Genomic DNA, 1,302 nt, shown 5'->3' on the forward strand with positions numbered 1-1,302 from the left:
TTAGCTTTCTTTTTAGGCACCACTATGATTTGTTACAAGAGCCACTGTGGAGCTAAACACAAATTTTCTACATTTTTCCTTAGTCTCCAAATGAACACTCAAACCTCTTTTAATCTCTACAGAATGTTTACTGTTAGCATGTTAGAGATAAAAGGAAATACTAGTTAATTTTAAAATTGCAAACACTGAGGAAGCTATAAAGTTCAAGACATCTTAACAAATAGAAGCCTAGTTATGATTGGCCTTAGTCTCTGTAAAATGTGAATAGAGCTGTGTCTATTATCCTTGAGTCCCCTCCTGTGATTCTCTTTCTAAATAGTTCCTTAGAACTTTCCATCCCTTCATTCTTTCATCATTTGTCTTTTCCCTCATTGTAAGTCCTCTGCATTCAGTTGTTACTCTGCTACAGGTCTTATCTTGGGGAGCCTGCAAGTCTCCAGATTCTAGGAACTCCATTTGCATAAGAAGGCAAGTGCCATGGGGCATTAACCATGACTACATTTCAGCTAAACCTTTGTTACTGGAACTCCAGAGAGGGATGGTGGCTGATGACTTTTTTAGGGAGAATGAAGAAAAAAATGGTGATGCCATGGGAAGGGAGATAATTACAATGTCCACCCCCCTTCCCATCCTTGGTTTCACTTTCTGTACTTTTAGTTAGCCACGGTCAACCAAAGTCTGAAATATTAAATGGAAAATTCCCAAATAAACAATTCCTGAGTTTTAAATTACATGCGTCTCTCAGTAGCGTGATGAAATCTTGAGGCATCCCGCTCCATCCTGCCCAGGACGTGAATCACCCATGCTGTATATGCTACCTGTCCTTTAGTCACGTAGTTTGCTCAGAGAGAGGCCGCATTCACATAACTTTCATTACAGTATCTTGTTATACATTCTATTTTATTAAGTTCTTGTTGTTAATCTCTTGCTATGCCTAATTTATAAATTAAACTTTGTCATAGGCATGCATGTATAGGAAAAAAACATAGTCTATCTAGGATTCAGTACTATTTGTGGCTTCAGACATCTGCTGGGGATCTTGGAATGTAAATCCTGGGGATAAGGGGGTGGTGACTGTATTTTCACCATCTCAGTCCCTCCTCTTAAAGCAGTGGTTGATATCAAAGGCATGAAGTTGGGGGGTGAATGAAGGGTGGCTTCTGGAGGGGCCAAATAAAAACACTTGGAATTCCTGTAGAAGGAGAACTGGGCTCATGACAAATACTCCCGAGAGATAGGATGCCTCACAACGGGGGAATTGGAAGAGGAAATCTCATCTCTCTAGTCACTTAATGTTATGAA

Source organism: Hipposideros armiger, unplaced genomic scaffold, assembly GCF_001890085.2.
Source record: "Hipposideros armiger isolate ML-2016 unplaced genomic scaffold, ASM189008v1 scaffold_588, whole genome shotgun sequence".
In the NCBI taxonomy this organism is placed as follows: Eukaryota; Metazoa; Chordata; class Mammalia; order Chiroptera; family Hipposideridae; genus Hipposideros; species Hipposideros armiger.